Source organism: Sapajus apella, unplaced genomic scaffold (genome assembly GCF_009761245.1).
Source record: "Sapajus apella isolate SASKATOON/1434 unplaced genomic scaffold, GSC_monkey_1.0 scaffold10, whole genome shotgun sequence".
In the NCBI taxonomy this organism is placed as follows: Eukaryota; Metazoa; Chordata; class Mammalia; order Primates; family Cebidae; genus Sapajus; species Sapajus apella.
The window spans coordinates 40111757-40133140 of record NW_022436950.1 but is presented as its reverse complement, the minus strand read 5'-3'; the positions used below and the strand labels follow the sequence as shown (position 1 = coordinate 40133140).

General features: G+C 37.4%; 1 protein-coding gene and 1 long non-coding RNA gene across 6 annotated transcripts in view; both read right to left on the bottom strand.

Moving 5' to 3' along the window:
* SATB2 (SATB homeobox 2) overlaps positions 1–21384 on the bottom strand; it is a 207973-nt gene that overhangs the window by 141561 nt on the left and 45028 nt on the right. The window lies entirely within an intron of this gene.
* LOC116551983 lies at positions 1896–11489 on the bottom strand. Its single transcript, XR_004269146.1, has 3 exons — positions 11475–11489; positions 7433–7438; positions 1896–5504 (listed from the first exon to the last, which is right to left on the bottom strand). It is a non-coding gene; the product is annotated as an uncharacterized LOC116551983 (long non-coding RNA).

Here is a 21384-nt window from a genome sequence, read left to right as displayed (position 1 = left end):
GGCAAATAATTTAGCTCTGAAGGAGGGTGAGGAATGCAACAAGTCACATGGCTGAAGGGGATGAAAAGGAAGACCGGGGCCTGGCTGCCAGGCCCTAAATCTAATGAATAGAAAAGCACTGTTGACTGGGAACAGTGGCTCATGCCTGTAATCCCAGCAGTTTGGGGGGCTGAGGCAGGTGGATCACCAAGTCAGGACATGGAAACCATCCTGGCTAACACACTGAAACACCGTCTCTACTAAAAATATAAAAATTAGCCGGGCGTGGTAGCACACGCCTGTAGTCCCAGCTACCAGGGAGACTGAGGCAGAAGAATTGCTTGAACTCAGGAAGCAGAGGTTGCGGTGAGCTGAGATCGTGCCATTGCACTCCAGCCTGGGCAACAAGAGTGAAACTCCATCTCTTAAAAAAAAAAAAAAAAAAAAAAAAAAAAAACAGAAAAGAAAAGCACTGTTGTCCGGGAAGTGTGAAGCTATCTGAGGCAAATGACAGCTAGACGATAAGGACCATAAGGACAGAGTGATGCATACTTGAAAAACATTTAACAAGGAGGATATAAAATATGGTGGTAGCCTAAGTCAGGAAGCAAATAATAAGAATTTCTGGTTTTGTCTGGCGTAGTCTTGACTGAGCACTTCTATATTACAAACAGAAGAAGCCAATGAAAACTGAGAAATAGAAGATACTAGAATTCTGGGGACAAACAATGAAGCATAATCCCCAAAAAAAGTGGAAGTCAGCAACAGAAGGAGCAAGGAGAGAGGCTGCCCCTGGGCAGGGAAGGGAACCCCTCACCACACAGCCTTACTGAAAGCACAGCACACAAAGACTAAAGCGTCTGCTTCAGAATGGCATTACTTCATCTTCTGTGCTGTTCTTTATTTGTTCTACGTGTCTTTTTCTTCTCTCCCCAACTAGGTAATAAGTCCCCCAAAGGTAGTGGTCATATTTTCTATTTCTTTGTATCTCCCTCCATATTAAAACAATGTGGATACATATGAGCCAGTCTTTTATCACAATGATTTGAGGAGGAAATCAGGGATAGAGTAAAAAAACAACACCTTCCTAATGGGAACAAGTCACAGATAAGAAATAAAAACTGTATATCTTCACTTTGTAGGGGACAAACTTCCCCAGATGAAACTGTAATATACATGGAGAATGAAGCTGAGCTATTTACCAAGAAAGGAGTGTAATAAGTTGTCACATTATAAATAATCCTGTTAGAGCAGGGGCTTAAGGATGAATCTGCTATCTCTTACTTCCCTTACAATAAATAAATGCAAGTACTGTATAGTTGGTAACAGAAAACACTAGTGCCAAGGAATAGTACAGAATGTTTTTTTTAGATAATACATTTTAAGTTAATACATGAAATATGTTTACTAGTTCTTTGGTTCCTCAAATTAGGAGAAAATATTTTTTTAATAAAATGTATATCTTGTCTTAATCTATATGTTTATTTTTGTAACTTACTCAGTGTTTAATCTGAAAATAGTACTCCAAAGAACATATGTAATCTTTTCTTAGCATCACAGCTTTTGGCTGATAGGCTTTGAAGTCCCCAATTTTATAGATAAGAAAACTGAGGTTCAGAGAAGTAGCTTTTCTCAACACATACATGTTTTAATAATGATGCCAGAGCTAAAGCCTTTTTCCTAACTCATTGTCCCATATTCTTTCATTCAACAAACCTAAAATGGAAGCTGCTCTCTGAGATTATTTTCTCTGAATCTAATCAGGACTCCTTGCTGGCACTGTTAGCTTTCTGCCCCTCTGCTCCCTGCCTTCTCTGATTTCCCACGATAGATTCACAAATAAGCTGTGGCCAACAGTGCTCCTTACCTACCCAATACTTACTTTTCCTACTAGAGAATCCCATTTTTTTTTTTTATGAGCAGCATTGTGTCAAATGAAAAACTTGATTTCCCAGGCTCTCTAGTCTTGAGACTCACATAAAGACCAAGTCTTAAGGAAGGCTGTCCGTTCCAGAATAATAAAGGCAGAGCTTCCTGAGAGGCATTTGGCCTTCTGCTCTTCTTTCCCTACCCTCTTCCTGCCTGGAATATGAACCGGATATCTGGAGATCCAGCAGCCACTTTTCACTCATAAGAAGAGATGTCAGGAAGACCAGAGCCTGAGCCCAGGCCCCTGGTGGCATTGTGAAGATGCTGCACTGGTCACCTATACGAGACAAATAAAATCCCTGTTTGGTTAAGCCACTGTTGTAGAGTTATTGCTACATATAATCACTTGCAGTCTTAACAGATTAATACCTAAGCTAACATTTTAATAAGGACGGACATATTCCTAACATTTCACTCCACTGACTCAAACCCTTTCAGTGGTGGTCTCAAGCAGGAGACCACTAAATAAAACATTAACTTCTTAGCTTAGCAACCAAGGTACTTTACAATAGATTCTTGAGTCCTGATACCTCTTAAACATACCGTGCATACCAGGCAAGCAGAACTCGCTGCCAACTGTCTGTCTCACCTTCTCTCTGCCCATCAAAATCTTTCAGTCTTGTCAAGGCCCCTCTCACACATCACCTCCCTCATCCGTCTAAACTGATCTTTTCAATCTGATGAGATTTCTCCCTCTTTTGAATTTTCAAAGCAATTTTGTTTTCACGATAGCCACCGTACTTGCGTGTTGTCCTGGGCAAGGGTACATTTGGGTCGGGGATCTTGCCATACTGGTATGGGAATGCTCCTCTTTTCCCATCCACTCTGCCCCAGGGCAATGCCCAATACACAGCAGATGATTAATAGTCACTTATTAAATTGAATTAATAAATACTTCCCCCTCTCCTAATGCATCTCTGACTGATCCAGAAAGAGTCCATGCCAGCACTCTAATGACTTAGGAGGGAGCTTGTGTGACAGCAGGAGTGAGCTGAGCTGCAGTTCAAACTGCTGTATTGTTTTGACACCAGAACAAGTGATAATGGGCTGTGACTCGGTGTGTCAAAGCGTTCACTCAAGACTCCGGTGCCAGCCTCTCCTGCTTGTCACGGGCCCCAGTATGCAAAAGCCTTTCCTTTTGAAGCACCATGTGGCTTCTCCTTGAGAAAAGGCTGTAGCCGGTCACTACTCTCCCCAAGGATCACAAACAAAACAATAACTGGGAGAAAGGTCTCACTGGGATCTGACAGCTACACCTGTCCCTCCAGGAATGATCCCTGGCAGGTATGCAAGAGGGGATGAATGGGCAGCAGGCTGTGACAGCGAGCCAGGACAAGGCAAAACGGCAGAGTTTTCCCATAAAGCAAAGGCCACCTCACGTGCAGCACTGAGGAAGCAAGAAGTTCAGGTCGCAAAATGTTGGGGAAAATAAAAATTTACGGAATGAGTGCAATGGAGACTATGCAATTTAAATACAACCTAAAAAACAAAACAGCTAACATAAGAATGAGCACAATAATAACGTGTGTATTAAAAAACAGGATGCGAAGCAAGAAACACACTGTCCTTCACAGTACAGGCTCGTAACACATACTTTACATGTGTGACTACAAGTCCCAAAGGAATCTGTTATCTTCAGGAAGAGAATAGTTGTAAGCTTGTTATCTGACCAGTGGCCATGGGCTCAAAGAAATAACTGTTCAAAATGACTAAAACAAACTAACTGTTGTACACAATAAATTGAAATGGAGACCAAGTCATAAATTTGTATAAATCTCCAAGAAAAGTTGCTAATCATTAGCCATATGAATCATTTAAATCACTATATAGTATCATTTTAACTTATTAGCTGCTATGTATAACATGTTTAAAATTGTATTGCTATAAGAAGAATTTTATACCAATAATGCATGCTGGTTAAAACATAACTGAGTTTACATTAAGAAAATATATATGGATATCCAAACTGCATTGGAATACTGGAGATGAGTTATTTAATTTGATGGGAAAATGAATACTTCATTCATCAGAAGTGATTAAATGATTAAATCCCTCATTTATCCAGTGAGATTGTGCCTGATGAGTGACCCGTGGCCCTTCACCTCTCTAACGCCTTCGCACAAGGGCCTACTGTGGCCACACAAATCTCTATGATTAGAAGCTAGATATGGGTGGCCTTCACTGTGATCCTCCTGGCCCAAGCCCTTCTCTTTCCTAGCATGATGCTCCACCCTGCCTGCTCTCCAACACTTCTGCAGATATCCTCCAAGGCCAGTAACACTCCATGTCAGCTGTCTTTCTCTATAAGGATGTCCTCAGCCCCACCAAGCCTGTGTGCCAACTTGTAGCATCATCATTGCCCTCACTGCCACTGCCAAAGGCCACAGGGTAGAGAGGTGGCTGTCAAATGCATAGAGCTCAGCAGGAGTGAGTACTAAGGGAAAATAAAACCACGGACTCAGGACTCGGCAGACATTACATTACAATATTTGGCACAAAGACTATTATATTTCTATTTTGGTGCATTTCAGTTATTTCCATACAGGTGTGGTTCTATTATACCGAAGTAGGTTATTTTGTTTATGATCTAGTGGATTATACTTTGTGGGAAACTGAATGAATTTTAAAAATACACAATTTTGAAAACACTACTTTATGTACAAATCTATGAATGGGTAATTATCAAATAGACTATCCACTAATAATCATATTTGACCTTGAGGTACACCACACAATTTTTGATACAGATTTACCTTCATAATTATACTTTTCTTACAGTATTATTAGCTTTCAGTTGGTAATTTAATATTTAAATAAACACACACCAAAAACACAGTGGGACCACACATCTCCAAGTTGGCAGGAGAGAGGTCTTCTTCAAATGCTACATTTTACCACAGGTAATTCATGTTTAATTTTTTTTTAAGAATAGAATTCACTCAAAAATCAGGGAAGACAGGAGGGGTTTAAATACTAAGAAAAGGGAGAGAAACAGTAAAGTAGAAGACTGGAGAGGTGAAGAAAAAGTCAATAAAACAGAAAAATTAAACTACTCCTTTTGAATTCACCTCCATTTCATTTATCACTGCCTTACAGGCTAATTTCATTATGCTGTAACACGACTATAACATAACATGACCTACTGCCTTTAGGTGTGCTGGGCACTTAAGTCATACAAATATCACCATTTACTTTTTTTAAGCCATGATCATTTAGGCTAGGTAAAAATGCACCAAAATAATATAATTCAGCATGAAGCTATCTCCTGTGAAATGCTCTAGGAGAGAGAATGAAAAGGAGCCATGATTCAAAGGTGACAAGTTCAGTTCTCATTACATTCAAATTTTCCAGGATACAAATACCTACTGACAACAAGTCCCCAGAGGAAATCATTTACATCCCTTCTGCTCCACATAGCCCCAGATTTGTTTTGAGGCAGTTCCACAAGTGGAACCACTTGAGAAGAAAAGATAAGAGCAACTATTTCAGAGGAGGAATGGAAGGGAAAATCACCTGTTTTCTCTACACGACCCTGGGAAGAGTTGTGTTAAATTAAATGGCTTCACTGTAGTCAAGCTGCATTTGTACTGAAGTAACTCAGTATTAGAACTTTTTTTTTTTTAAACTTTATTTATTTATTTTATTTTATTTTATTTTTTTTTTTTTGAGACGGAGTTTCACTCATGTTACCCAGGCTGGAGTGCAATGGCGCGATCTCGGCTCACCGCAACCTCCGCCTCGTGGGTTCAGGCAATTCTCCTGCCTCAGCCTCCTGAGTAGCTGGGATTACAGGCACGCACCACCATGCCCAGCTAATTTTTTTTTTGTATTTTTAGTAGAGACGGGGTTTCACCATGTTGACCAGGATGGTCTCGATCTCTTGACCTCGTGATCCACCCGCCTCGGCCTCCCAAAGTGCCGGGATTATAGGCTTGAGCCACCGCGCCCGGCCAGTATTAGAACTTTAAAAAGAAAAGAGAAGGAACAGACAAAACATTTGTCCCGTGACTAAAAAATTAACTCACTAATTACAAAGCCATCAGTAAATATTTAAAGTTTCATTTGTCATTAGTTAAGGATATTTCATTTTTAAAAATACACAATTTTAACCAGATGATAGGGGTGGAAGGGAAGTTTTATTATATTGTCAGCCTGTGTAAATATATTAAGCACTGTGAAGACAAGGCGAAAGAGGCAACGTAGTTCAGAACACCTTATCCACAAAAAAAAACAAAGCAAAACAAAACAAATCATTCTTCTAAGTTGACGCAGTCACAGAATAGGATATTGTCAATTTAAAACACAGAAAACCAGAAGATCTAGTCTTCCAATACCTTAAGAAAATTTAATGTTGGTAGTTCATATCTAGTATCTCAGAATGAGGGCCTATATATGAATTGAAGCTACAGAAAACAAAAGAAATTAACACACTATATCTGGCTTCTGCATTGTAAAGTACCAATATTAACAACAGGAATCATAATAGCAACTAACATGATTCAGCCCTTACCCTGTGTCAAGGGCAATGTAAAGCACTTTATTTGGATTGTTTCACTTGATCTTCCTAACAACTCTGCAAGGGGGGAGTTATAATTACTACTCTGATTTTATAGAAGAGGAAACTGAGGCAGAGAATCACAGAGCTGGGAAGTGGGAGCACGAAGATGAAAAGCTCAGCAGAGTCCGCAATGCCTAACCACTGCACTATACTACAACACCCCCAATCAGAACCAAACTGTAAAAGACACAGAACTAGAGGGCCAAGTCGATTATACTGTGTTAGCTGTCAAATAATCTAACTGTTAAGTGAGCAAAGCCACTGTGATCAATTGCTTACCAGGAACAACTTCTAACCACTTCTTAGGAGAAAAAAACTAGTCAATTTGTTCTCCGCCATTTGTTTCATTATATTTAAATTATTTTAAAAACTAATGTAAAATATGAAATGTTTTTCTACATCCAAACATTTTCTATATCCACAATTTTTTTTACATCCACACATTTTTGTACGATTCAATTTGTTGATTTGGTCTAATAAATTCTAACTCGTATTAAATAACCACTTCTAGTCAACGTTTTGTTACACATAATAGACAACGTACCCAAAAAGAAAGCATTACATAAAGCATCTAATACAAGTCTTAGTTATACGGAATTATGTCCCCTGTGTGTCAGAATTCATCAGGCTGGAATCAGAGGCAAAACAGACTATGGTCTGCTGTATGGAGTTCCTTTTTTCCCTCTTTGACCCAAAGATTTGGTCTCCACTCCTGTTCCTGCCCACTCTTTACTAATCAGATGTCATTGATTCCTAAAGGAATCGGGTGAATGATTCTGGGCAGCTCAATGAGAACCCCATCACTGCAGAGCAAAACCAACATAATACAGTGCCACTGGTAATCACACACATCAACTCTCTCCCACGCAGATGACCATGCTCTCGTTTTCCCAGGATCACCAGTACTACAAACAGAACTATTTTGGTTCCACACATTTCAAAGCCCTTATAAAATTCAAGACAAACAAATGACTGTTGCAGCTTAGGGACACAGGTCCTTTGAGAAGTGCTTCAACTCACAACATCCATATTTTGAGTCTTCACCTTCCACCACCACAGAGGCCTAGAACATAGTGTTTTTAGGCCAGTGGGAAGTAAAAAGAATCCTTAGTCAGTCTTACTATGAATACATTATCTTCCAGCAGAAGTCAACACATATCTTCCAGGAAACTATTCAATGTACTAAGAGAGATAATTTTCTAAATGATACCCCCAGTGCCCTGAAAATAGTCCATTCTTCCCACAGAATAAAACAACTTATTTCTAAGGAGTAAGTTCATGCTAAAGATGGTCAATTAGAAAGATATATCTGCATTCCATGACTTTAGAAGTTCAACCTGGGCTTTGCTTGACAGCATGTTTTTTAAAAATTTCAGCATGGGTTATAAATTACCTCGGGATGTCCATGTGAAGGCAGTGCCCCCGGGAACGGTTCCTGTCATCTTGTAGCATACTCAGCTGCTCCCTCCACACAAATGGCACTTGTAATGAAAACGCTGCCATATATCTTGATTTGTCAGAGAACAAATCAGTTTTATCTGTTCATTTTGTGGTTTAGTGTCATAGGTATTTCAGAAAACATAATTTATAATTCCTCATGCAATTATATATGAAATTAAACCATCTCACTTTTCCAGAAGCATCAAAATATTTCAGATTAAGTAGAATGCATTTGTAATGTCTTTGAAGTTCTCTTCCTCTCTGCCTTCCTCCCAATCTACCCCCTGAAGAAAAAATAAATAAAGGAAAAGAGAAAGAGAAATATTTAGCATTTTAATGAGTTAATCCAGTTATATTAGGTTAGGCCTTACAGGGACTTTTATTCATGTTCTTAATGATAACCCACTATTAAAACAATGTCTTAATCATGCTCTAGAGAGGCAGAGGGGTGTGGTGGCTAAGTCACTATCTCAAGAAGCAGAATGCCTGGGTTTGAACATTTAGATCCTGGCTCCATCACTTACTTGCTGTGTACCCTGGGGTATGTCACTTAGCCCCTCTGTGCCTCAGTTTCCTCAGCTGTAAAGTGAAGAGAATGATACATATGCCGCACAAGGTTTGTGAACATTAAATGATTTAATGTGTGTAACACACTCAGAACAGTGCCTGACACACAGTAACCTCTGTTTCCTAGCATTATCATTAGCAACAATACCCATACCACTCTTTTTTTGTTTGTTTTTAGGACTAAATAGACATGACAATCTAGTAAGACTATGTCTTAAGGCATTCCAATAGGGGATGAAAAAAAAACATCCTACTGATAGGTGCTTGTTTGGATGATAAATTGGTTATTTTAGGGAACTCCAAGACAACGTGGCCAGCAGCCCTTACTGAGTACGAAGTGATAACTCAGTCTCCTGGTAGAATACGCCACCCAAATGTTTTAATCCCCTGATTTACAGCAGGGTTGGGCCTATTCCTTTTAATTTACCTGGTTAAATTAGTATCTATCAAGAGACTCAGATAAATTCATAATCTTGTCATCAGTCACAACAGGAAATTACTCCTTAATAAGTAAGATGGAAAAGCGATTGATGATCTTAATTGCATTACTTTAAAGTGCAAATGAATACATTTTAATGTCTAGTGGGGGTTACATGTAAAAAAGGAACACAGCAAATTAGAATGTAATATGTTACATAGATATCTGACTTGTATACTTATTGTATATTTATTTAATTATGCAACATTAGTTTCATATTTCTTTCATATAAATTGATACTTTTGGTTACATGAATACATTTTAATAGATAATTTGAGTTATACAAATGCTAGCCAATTATATCTATTATAAAAATCCAGGTATATATTTACTGAAAACTAATATTTCTCTCTATCTTGGGACTGCCGACATACTCACATAGGAAGAGAATGATCCCTATATCTGAAAATAGACCTCAGTATGAGCCGAATGACTCCAGAAATGCACTCAGAAGAGAGACAATCAGAATGGAGCCAATGACACTATTAACCAAAGGTTCAGAGTAGTCAAATAGGTTCCAGCTAGGCCCATCTCATACCTGCTATGCTACAGACTATGAAAAGAAGCTGGGTCGCCTGAGAACTGCACAATGCGAAAGGGAGACAGAGAGATGCTTATCTCTTTTCCATGCCCAGCAGGACCTGAGGTCCCATAGAAACAAACAATCAAAAAGGATTACAACCCATTGCTCCAGCAAACATGGGAGATTTCATGATTTGTTTGACAAATTCCCTACCTCTAATAATGGGCTGTTCTCAAGCAATTCAAACATAGCAAAAAACCTTCCTTCAGAATTTCCCCCAATGACTCTTTTATAAAATCTCCATCCTACTGCACATAGCAAAAAACAGAGGCTAAAAAATGGACAAACTGTCAAAGTTATTAATTCATGGGCAAAGAGGCATCTTAACACAGGACTGTCATTCATTGTGAAACTAGCAAGCAGTCAGTAACTAACCCGCGCGATGCTGTGTATATGTTTTGTAAAGAGGAAAATGAACAAAATGTAGAGGTTAAGAACAAGACTATTACAAAAACAAAATATGAAATCAATTAACTGAAGTTTCCTAAATGACACAATGTCTTTATAGCCTTCTTCCACATTAAAAACAAACACTTAACTCTTTTCCACAGGCAAAGGTAAGAAGGCACGCCAAATGAACATTAATGCCAAAAAAGCTTTTTAAAAAAATATCTGGCCTTGCACCTGCAATGAACAATGAAAATAAATTTATTTTCAAAGAACAACTGTATCTGCACATAAATGTTGACGTAAATCACTCTGATTGCCCAGCATGGGCTGGGTATAGTTTCTGCACTTAACACTTCCTATTTTACTGACCACTCCTAAAACCTTCCATTAACGATAATCAAGACAAAACCAATGTTTCTCATTTGATTTGAAAATCCAAAGCTTCACTGTTATGTAGTATTAAAATTAATAATATAGAATATGGAAATTATATAATGTTAAGTAAGAACCAGGAATGAAAACATTGCATACATCTGACCCCCACTATGTAGAAGCATGTATAGAGCTATAACTAAAGGAAAATAACACCAATATTACCTATGTTTGCCTCTAGAATGGTTGATTCATGAGGGAAATTTGTCTTCTTTCTACTTTTTAAAATTTTAGTTTTTTGTAATTAACAAGTATTACACTTTATAATTTAAAAAAATTTTAAACTTTATAAGTTTATAGGAAGCTTATATGTACAAATTTACAAAAATAGGATCTAATGAAACAGGTTCTTATAAAATGCCATCCATGATAGCAATTTCAATTTTGTTATTTAAGCTCAAAACAAGCTCCCCACTCAATTTAAAAATATATATCTTCATTAAGTTACCAATTTGAAAATGTCAATCTCTGGTTTATGCCTATAAGGCATAATTACTATTCGTTTAGATTCTAGACTCAATTGACAGATCAGAAATACAATGCCACTAAATGGGATACTGGTTAAGTACACATTTTCTGAAGCCAGTTTTTGGTTCTAGACAAGCTATTTACCTCTCTGAGCCTCAGCCTCTTTATTGGTAAAATATGGATATTAATATTACGTACTTCGTGGGGCTATTATGAGGTTGAATGAGTTAGTAAATGTTAAGCCCCAGGACAATGCCTGGTACATTTATTAACATTCAATAAATGTTAACAGATTTTATTATATCCATAATATGTCTATTATGTAAAAGCTTCAGTTTCCCTCACAAAAGCAAAACCGTGACTTAATATAAACTAATTATAACAATATTACATTTATCCTATTCCAAAAGTGAGCTAGTCCATGTAAGTAAATTTTTCAGATAATTTAGATAACTAAACCTTAACCTTTTAAGTATCATTTTAGTTTTAATCTTCAAAACGTATTCAAAACCTGTCATTTTGTTCTAGTTAAACAGCTACTTTTCAGAACTCTAAGTTTGCTAAACCATAGTTCTAGATAAGATGGAGAGAACGGGGTCAAAATAAGCTGCCATTAACATAATGTCAGGTCCTACCTAACATTTTATTACATATTGAGTTACTTATTTTCTATCTCCCCTACATACAAGAATGTAAGTATCTTGAGGGCAGAGACATTATGTATTTGGTTCTTTGCTGTGTCTCAACACCTAGAATAACGTCTGACACGTAACAGACACTCAAAAAATATTTGTGAAATGAATACCATGATATGATGCTGGAGAACCAGAGCCTCCAGGTGTGCTGTTTCGAAGTTTCTTAGTAGTTTTCCTTTCCACAAAATCAGAGTAGAAGAACTCAACCACCTATCTTCCAATAGTGCTCAAAAGACTTAAGAACTTAATTTTAAGATCTTCAAAGAAAAATATATAAGAATTGCATGGAAAAATCTTCCGTGAACAGATTTCTCCATGCAATTCTGAAACATTTTCATTGCAGATGACCTAACATATGCCCGCTTTAAAAGAAGTCTCTTCACCCCCTTAAGGAATCACTGTATTCATAGTAATAAAACAAGACATTTAGAATTATTACCACAGCTCTAGAGCATAGATTCTCAAGAAGAACCACCCTTTGAAGTTGGTAAGGCTGATGAGGGCTTTCAATCAACAATAGGCTGTCCTCTTAGCTCAGCTCCCATGACAGTAAGCTTTTACCTGGGAGATTATTAGACCTGAGCAGCTAAATCATTGAGGGCAGGAGTCTTAAATGTTCTAGGAGCTTTTCAGCATCCTATTCTCTGATTTATAAAACTGACAGAATACCTTGGAAACATCTCTCAGCAGAGAGCAAGCTGGAAGCTGAGGGGCATCTAGGTGCTGTCTGATTTGCATATAGCCTACAGCAATCTTTTCCAACCTGAGTAACGAGCTTGTAAAATAGCAGCACAGATTTGCTGCTCTGTCTTGAGTGATATTTCTTCAAACCAAAAAGAGGCAGATGGATAAAGGAAGAACCTCTGTGTTTTCTCTCATTGATACGCAAACAATTTTTTCAGTTACTGCTTTTGAGCACGCAAGTGGCACATGCTCTAGAGCCTTAACTTAAGACCCTTTAGAGCTCTCAAAGCTGCCATCAAAAGAAACCTGCATTTCAGAGGGCTGGGTTTTAAATGCTCATCACAGTCATGCAAAATCTATCTGGCACCTGGGAAACCAAACCCAGGTGCCCACGTGTGACCAAACAGACAGCAGGACGCTCACTTTTCACCCTTGCCTCTCAAAACCACCACGGAGCTCTTCTGTCACACTGAACACAGAGGAAGTCCCTAACAGCTCTGGGTCCCACTTATAAGCCAAGCTATTTGAACTAAGTAATAAATAAATTGAGCACTTACTGATACTAAAGAAATAAATGAATTTTTATAGAACTAGGATTCCATACTAATGTGAAAATACAGTAACACTGGATCCAGAAAAGTTTGGACAAAGTATTAAAATGTAAAATGTACACTAAAATATAAAGTGAAAGGCCTACAATTCTGAAATTTCACAATTCTGTAAAGAATTAACTGAAATTACAAGATTCAGATGATGAGAAATCTTTTCCAAAGGAAACAAAGACAAAATAGGAGGCAAGGAATTTCTTAAAAAGCATTTTAATATTATAAAATGCTCTATGGCCAAGACTTTCTTACTGTCCACTATGAATGCCAAAATAGACTTTACTTAGAGTAGGAATATAATGGTATAGCATCAAAACTAAGAGCTATATCAATGGAGAGCTTTAAATGTAAAGAATGTACCCAAAGAGTTAACAGCACTATTGAAAAATTTAAGTGCTTTAATGAATGTGCTTTTTTACCAAATGAGTTCCTTCAACGAAATCTGTACTGCATCTTCATAAAGCACAAACAGACCTAGGTATTCAGCAAACAACTCTATTTTGCATTTAAAAATCTATAAATTAGTAAAAGACAGTTATGCTTTAAAGGGAAACAATAAAAAATTAAATGTGATATATATCACACCAAAGTATCACCAATTTTAGGCTCTAGGTTTTACACTTGAAACTCCTAGAAGCTATATATTTTAATGGGACATACCTTCATTATTAAATGAAGGTTGTTTATATCTATGGGTCAGTCTGTTTAACCTGGATCATTTTACATGAATGCCTCAGATGACCAGTCCGCTCCAAATAATGGGCATTAATGCCTAAGCTCTGGAGAAGAAGGACTTTAGGCAGTTTAAAAAATATACCAAAGTTAATTGCTACCATGGCCTATTATGCCAAACAAAACAGACAACTGAAAACACTGATAAATACTTTCCTCATCGTGTAGAAAATAATGAGCTAGATTTTTAAAATGAATTATTTCCACTGATAGGATTTTCTTAAATGAGCATTCAAGTAGAAATTGCAAGGTCAGAGATAAGTAAGATCACTGATTCATTCCTTGCCCTAAACAGCCTTAATCAAGCACTACGTAGTCAACTGCTAGGCATCTCGAAAATCAAGTTGTGATAGAGCCTTCCCCCCCTACAAATTTACATATAAACAATATTTCCATCTGCTGACCTTCATGTGAGCCATAATTATATATCTATATATGTTAAATACATATTTATGCCAACATAAACAAATATAAGGAATACAGAATCATAAATATTATATGAGATATTCAATCTTAACTATGTATTGGGATGAGGAAATAAGGTGAACATTATTTTAACGTTGGCATTTAATTAGTGTTTCAGGTTTCACTGTGTGCATATGAACATGCATATGTGCACACACACATATGAATGAATATTTAATTTTATGTAGCAGGGGAGGAGTAGAGAGCAGGGGATCTGTTGAAGAATTGTGTCCTCCAAATCAGTGTTTTACATTGTGGCCGATCAAGCTCTAATGAAGGCTGAGACATGGTTAATAGTAATTTGGGGTAACATTTTCAGCTCTCTTTAGGGAGCCACAGAATGTTTTTAAACGCAGCTTGTCTGTTAAAAGTTTGCTCCAAGGTCTAAAATTTCTAAATATGTATCTTTTTTCAACATTGCCCTTATAAAGAAAAAGCTGCTGAAAGTGTCCCAAACATTTAGTGCTTAATTAAAGAAGGAGAAGTAGGGAAAAGAAAGAGAGTGAAAGGAAGAAATAGAGAAAGTGAGACAAAATAAAATCATTTTAAACATTTTTTTTTTTTCTTTTTGAGACACAGTCTCGCTCTGTCATCCAGACTGCAGTGCAGTGGCACGATCTCAGCTTACCGCAACCTGCTCCTCCCAGGCTCAAGTGATTCTCCTGTCTCAGCCTCTCAGGTAGCTGGGGTTACAGGTACATGCCACCACGCCCAGCTAATTTCTTATTTTTAGTAGAGACAGGGTTTCTTCATGTTGGCCAGGCTGGTCTCGAACTCCTGACTTCTGGTGATCCACCGCTTCGGCCTCCCAAAGGATTACAGGCGTGAGCCACCTCATCCAGCCCATTTTAAACATTTTCAATAGGAAAAATGTCAAGCTTTCAGAACATGAAAAACCTTTTGGCCTCAGACAAAATATATACTGTATAATTTTTTAACCATTCTCTCTCTCAAAAAAAAAAGGGCGAATTTCTGAATTTCTTACCAAGATTATGACTGCGCTTATTATCTATCTATCTATCTATCTATCTATCTATCTGTCTATCTATCTATAGCGAGACTCTGTCTCACTCTGTTGCCCAGGATAGACTGCAGTGGCACGACCTCAACCTCAGCTCACTGCAACCTCTGCCTGCTGAGTTCAAGTGATTCTCCGGCCTCAGCCTCCTGAGTATCTGGGATTGATTACAGGCACCCACCACCATGCCCAGATAATTTTTGTATTTTTAGCAGAGACGGGGTTTCGCTATGTTGACCAGGCTGGTCTCAAATTCCTAACCTCAAGTGATCTTCCTGCCTCAGCCTCCCAAAGTGCTGAGATTACAGGAATGAGTTATCATGTGCAGCCACTGTTTTTTTGAAATCATAGTATTTGAAGGAATTTATACGACTAGGATTGTCATTAAGTTTAGCAAACAAAAATAACTGAATTAAAGCAGCAAACCTAAGTTTCAGAAAAGAATTTTTTTAAGTGTAAGAGAATAGATAACCTATAGAGTCAAAAGAAATTTAAGAGCCACATCAACCAAGTGCAACTTATAGATTGGTATGGCTCCTAATTTGAATAAGCCAACACTAAAAAAATTATAAAATGATTAAGAAAATTTGAATATTTACTGAAAGTGAAATTAAAGAATTACCTTTTTTTAGGAGTTACGATAGTATTGTAGTTTATGCTTTCTAAGAGGGTCTTTATCTTGTAGAGATATTTATTAAAATATTTATGGATAAAATATAAAGTCTATGATATACTTTGAAATAACCAGTGGGGGAGGGGGTGAGAAGTGGGTAGGGACAGAGATGAGACAGGATTGGCCATGAATTTCTAATTGTTGATCCTAGATGAGGAGTTCATGAATATTTAATACATAAGTCTCTTGAATTTGTATATGTTGCATGTTTCCATAAAAAATGTTTTTGAAGAATTAAGAGCAGAGCATTTCAAGCACTGAACAATTTAAACTGAAATCAAGCACTGAACAATTTAAACTGAAAGAGTATTCATTTCTAATAATAAAATTTGCCTTAGAAGTAGCTTCTATGTAAAGATCTTCCCATAGTACATTGTAAAGAGATAGTACATTGAAAAATACATAATAAATAAATGAATAAAGTGATAATAAAAGCATTCATTTTTTATAAAAATATCCTTGGCATTTTGGTTTTAAATCTTTTTTTTATTGTCATTGTTTCCAGTTCATAGATGGAAATTCTTCTTTCTACATACAGTGCCTTCAAGCAGATGAGGTTCAGATCAACACTGACAAAACATCTGTAAGTTTCAAAAGAAACTACTGGATTAGAAATATTTTCTATTTTTATATCAGGACTCATTTTGATCACATAAGCAAGAATTATGTCTTTGAAATGTTCAACCTACTACAGGCCCTCTACAGGTATTTAGTTTTAGAAGTTGGCTTCAGTACATGACAATTCTGTAAGGTTTGGCTTTTTGTTTGCTTTTAAATTGTAATGAATGAAGTCTGTCTCTTTTACTTCAAAAAAGTATATATTTTACTTTAAAAAAAAGTGATATATTTCATCACGGAAATGAAATCTATAAACATCATTATCAAATATATATAATCAGCATGTATTTAGTAACCACCTAATCTAAAAAGTCCTAACTTTCAGGGCTTGTGTCCAAAAGTAAAGAGCAAGTGCTGGCAATCAAACTGATCACAGGACAGCTCTGTGGTTAAGGACCTTGACTCTAGAGGCAAATCAATGGACTTCAGATTCCAGCTCTTCAACCCACCAGCCTGTGCCCCAGGGAAAGTTATTCCCCCCACCTTTCTTTGCCTCAGTTTTCTCTTCTGTGAAATGGGAAATGTATGATAACTTGCTTCAAATGTCTGTTATGAGAATTAAAGGAATTAGTACATAAAAATCTCTTAGAATAGTGCCCAACATATAGTAATTGCTCAGTTGTTACCTTGCACTATTTCAAAGCTCTAAGAATTGCCTGGGCATAGGGGCTCACACCTTTAATCCTAACACTTTGGGAGGCTGAAGCAGGAGAATCATTACCTGAGGCAACATAAGGATACTTCGTCTCTATAAAATATAAAGTAGAAAGTAGGGTGGGCATGGTGGCATGGCCACCCAGCTACTCAGGAGGCTGAGGCAGGAGGATTGCTTGAGCCCAAAAGTTCAAGGCTGCAGTAAGCCATGATTGTGCCATTGCACTGCAGACTGAGATACACATACACATCAAGACTCTGTTTCAAAAAAAAAAAAAAAAAACCAACTTAAGAAATCCCTTGGTGTATACATCACAAGGGCTCATTAATGATTTATTGATTCTTTTTTTAATCCTCCACTGAAAAAACAGAAATGTATCTGTATCATGTATAAATTTTCACATTTATGGATAAATTAGGGATAAAATGAACAGCTTATCAAAATTGGGGAATAAGATAAACATAATTATCTTCCCATTTAAGAATTCATGGAGGAAGTAAAATTTCATATTTACATTTTTTTTCTGATTAGAAAAAGAAGAAAATCCCACATAATCCCATCAACTACTCTGTTGATTATTTTAATACACTGCCTTTGTCTTTGTTCTATGCATGTATGTGGAATTTTATATCATTGAGAATATGCTTAGCACCCTGCTTGATTCACATAACATTTATTAAATATACATATATATTTTTGAGATGGAGTCTTGCTGTCTCCAGGCTGGAGTGCAGTGGCACAATCTTGGCTCACTGCAATCTCCGCCTCCTGGGTTCAAGCAATTTTCCTGCCTCAGCCTCCCGAGTAGCTGGGACTACAGGTGCACGCCACCACACCCAGCTAATTTTTGTATTTTTTAGTAGAGATGGGGTTTCACCATGTTGGCCAGGATGGTCTAGATCCCTTGACCTTGTGATCCACCCGCCTCAGGCTCCCAAAGTGTTGGGATTACAGGCGTGAGCCACCGCGCCCAGCTATTGAATACATTTTTTTCTGTGTTTTAGAAACATTTAAATTGACTCCAATGTAAATAAGAAATAGTGGCAATAATATGCCCCTTCTTGAACCCATAATTTTGACCTTAAAAAAATCCACTGAGAAAGGATTTTTGCTTCTTTATTTGCTAAACAGGATTATTGCTTCTTTGTTTTAAAATAAAATTGTCAGCCTGGCACGGTGGCTCACGTCTATAATCCCAGCACTTTGGGAGGCCAAAGTGGGCGGATCACCTGAGATCAGGAGTTTGAGACCAGCCTGGCCAATATGGTGAAACTCTGTCTTTACTAAAAATACAAAAATTAGCCAGACATGGTTGCAGGCACCTGTAATCTCAGCTACTTGGAAGGCTGAGGCAGGAGAACTGCTTGGACCCTCGAGGCGGAGGTTGCAGTGAGCCAAGATTGTGCCACTGCACTCCAGCCTGGGCAACAGAGCAAGACTCCATCTCAAAAATTAATTAATTAGTTAATTAAATTTAATTGCCTGATCAACAGTCCATTTTAAAATTTATTTTAAAATTAACAGAAAGCAGGGGAGAGATAAAACACCCCCTTACAAATTAACTCAAACAAACACAGTGAGGCACCATCTTGCCATCACAGCTGCCTCCCAAAGCCCACCATTTACATTGGCAAGTATGAATAGCTACTCAACCAGTGGGCTCTGGACAGTGTGGGGAGCTCTATGGTTACTGCCAAAAGCCTTATGGGGAAGAACTGAAAGGACGAAAAGGAAAGAAGAAAGAATAGTAAAGCGAGTGATGAGTTTTAAGTTGGGAGTAAGGCAGTTCCCAGTGAAGAAGCAGTACCCTGGATTAACGTGCCTTTTTCAAAAGACTTTTAATGCAGAGACATGGACTCACAGCCCATCATACATACAGTGTAAAGTGTGCTTGCCATTTATTAGACCTTAGTCTGCCTATTCTGGTATAAGCAAAGGGCCTGCCAGCTTTCGGCTTTCTACATATGCAAAACAGCAAGTCTGATGAATCCTGCATTTCATATCCTTGAGAATCAGAGTTAACAGTATGTATGTTGGGAAATGGAGGGTATGGGTCAGCTAGAAAGACAGTTCCCATGGTGTATGACAATATCTTTCACATTATTCTCTCTTGGGTTCTAATATCCAGTCTTCAAATAAAGGTTACTTTTAACACAGGGAAAGAAATCCCTAAACTCCATTTTAGTAGAATTCCTATCATTCTTCAGAAGCAAATATTCTTTCTTAATAAAAATTATTCAACTCACCTGGGGGAATACCCTTTTAGAAAAAGAAATTGACTATCCTGTGTTCACAAGAGCATGGACCCGCTGCCTTGTCATTGGGACTTGAGGACTATTCCAAATAATGACATTGCTAATGTATTTCCTCCTTTACAGTCAATCTGAAATACTCTTCCAATTCAATTACTGAAACTCTTTTCTGGTCACATCAAAATGAAAAATCATGTTTCAAGAGCCTAGATTTTCAAAATGGCTAAAGCAACCCACTATCCTTGCAGCTTAGTTCTGCCCAACTTTTCCAGCATAGGAAAAAGAGATTCAAGAACACTGCAGTTTCTTTGCTGGAAATGGATTTGCTAGGATGTCCCCTCAATGACTCCCCCATCATGGAGGAATTATATAAACATGAAACAAACAACAAAGCCAAACAAAAACGAAAAGAAAACTACCCCCATAAAACCTCATGCCTTCAGTCATCAAGTCATATTTTGTTCTACCTCTTTGCTATCCTTCTCGCATGCTGCTGTTTGTCCAGCCTGTGAATTACCTGTCTAATCATGCATACTATTTGGTCTATAACACACATGCAGCAAACAGCATACTTTTCATGATCTGAATGAAGACAATGATCTAATACTTTCATTTCAAAGTACACAATTCTAAGTTTTTCCATTTCCCCAAAACAGAGATCGAAAGCCTAATTTAAAACAAACCGTGATTTATTTTCTTTGTGAGATTACAGTACAAGACCGAGTGATAAAACCTATGCTTTCCTACAAAATAAAGTATATCTGTACTCTAGAGCACCTTAAGAATATTGATTCAACTTATAAAAAGTATAATAGCATTTTAGCCTTAATATTCAAAAACCTTGAGGAAGCAAATATCACTTTTGACTTGTCCCCTGTTTAATAATCCTCCGCTGTAGATGACATTTATTGCTCGTATATCTCACCTTGGTGAGTAGAATTCTCAGTCCAAATCCCTGAAAGGAATAGTGTGGCTCCCTAGTGCAAATTTCCTGAGAGCCCCTTCCCTTAGCATGTGCCAAGAATCAAATCTTGGCCACTTAGTGCTCTGTGTTCCACATGTGAGCTCGCTACGCACTGAACGGCTGTGCTAACTGAGATGGATGGCCCTGTCAAACAGGAAGCTGGCACACCAGGGTGCAAGCAGTGGGATACAATGACCTTTACATTCAGAGAAAAATATCCCTAAAGTGGCATGAAAAGTTTGTGGGGGGAAGGGAAGGGAGATTCTTTTATTTCATTTAGGTACATAGCATGACATAAAAGCAATGGTGCCCAGTATGCAATTTGCTCAGGATCAAATCGTGAATATTCCTCACACAAGAAGGAAAGTCGTTGGAAAAAGGAAATGAATCATCCTTTATCAGGCTGCTTTGAGAGCACTGGACTCTATGATTCAGCTACACCACTGTGCCCAGCCTGGCCAGCGCTTGGATTCAGACTGCGCTGGGATTCACAATAACTCGTAGGGTACTACCTGCTCTAAGAAAACATTCCTAATTTCTATTAGGCTGCTTTCTTGATAGAACTAAAGTATAACTTAAATACTTAAAATTATTTCTTAAAAAGCACTAATCTACTTACAGAATCAAATTAAATACCTTGGGAATTTAAACCCCTTGGTCAGCACACTTGTGACTTCATATCAATATTTAATTTTAATCTCTCATAGTATCCTTATTGGTACAAATGAGGCTCTGACTGATAGTTTTAGGAATGATATGAAGAGAAACTCATTTTAAAAAAACAGCGAAAATCCTTGGCACATTCACAAATGTTAACTAAAGATAGGAATATAGGACATTAATATATCAACTAAGATCTGGAAGTTATGAATTTCTCTCCTTTAGTTATAACCATAATCATAAAGAATACTATACAATTCAATCATTTCAGCTGAAAAATCAAGAACAATAAATTCCATTAGATCAATTTTTTTTTTTTCCATTACTTAAGGTTTGGGGGTAATTTTTGTTGTTATTTGTTTTGTTAATTCTTTGGCATGAAAGAACAATGGGCTATACTTCAAAATGAAACAACAGGAGCTCACAGTGGGCTCCCCAGTATTGTATAATACGTACTGAAATAATGATGCAATTTTAATATTTAATTAAAAAGTGAAAGGATTGATCATAAAGACACTGCAATATTTTTTAATTGAATG